This window comes from Triticum aestivum, chromosome 1B (assembly GCF_018294505.1).
Source record: "Triticum aestivum cultivar Chinese Spring chromosome 1B, IWGSC CS RefSeq v2.1, whole genome shotgun sequence".
NCBI lineage: Eukaryota > Viridiplantae > Streptophyta > Magnoliopsida > Poales > Poaceae > Triticum > Triticum aestivum.
The window spans coordinates 626,593,014-626,593,895 of NC_057795.1; positions in this window are offsets into that span (position 1 = coordinate 626,593,014).

Below are 882 nucleotides of genomic sequence, written 5' to 3' on the forward strand. Positions count from 1 at the left end.
AGTAATCCAATGCTATCCGTTATACAACTCAAATAGGGTTTCATAAGACCGGACGAAATTCATGCAAACTTGGCGGATTTCATAAAAGTGCGGACATAATTTACATAGAAGATCGATATTTTGGTTGTTTAAATAAAGACTAGAGAAAAAACTACACCCTATACTGGACAACCACCTCGTACGTGCGGCCGCCCTGCCCTGCCGCACCGCCGTCGCTGTCTGTGTTGTCCTCATCATCGCCCATCCAGCGGCAGAAGGACGCCGGAGGGCCGCGGCAACCTTCTCCGACAGGTGCCTGCCGCTCGCGAAGGAGCCACTCCACCTCCTCCTGCATGGTACGAAAGACCATTGTAGCCAATGCCGCCGGCGCCGGCGGGGTAGTTGCTAAGCGACCACTCCTTGCTGATCTTGGCGAGCTCACTGTCAAGGTGGCGACGCCGCCTGGCGGCCGTCTCCGCGGTGGTGACGGAGCGGTCGAGGGCCCACGCCATGGCGAGGTCTGGGTTGTTGCGGACCCATTCTAGCGCCGCGTCAGACTTTGAGGACGCAAAGCGGTGGGCGGTGTTGCGCCGGTCGTACCGTGCTTTCTGCCTCGCCGCTCGCCCCTCCTCAGAAACGACGGCCCTCGAGCATGAGGGACCGCCGACACCGCCTCCTTCGAGGTAGTGGAAGATGCGGCCGCACGCCTTCGTGATCGCGGGCGGCAGCTCCTCCATGACGGGAGAGGGCGGATGCAGCGGGCCCATCAATGCGGGCGTGCCGGCTGTGTGCTGGTGGCAACGCAGGCTCGTCCTTGACGCGACGTCCGATCTGGAAGCCATGGTTGCGCGGGGGCGAGATCGGCTCGCCAGCTCATCATTGATGCGGCGTCCAATCTGGACG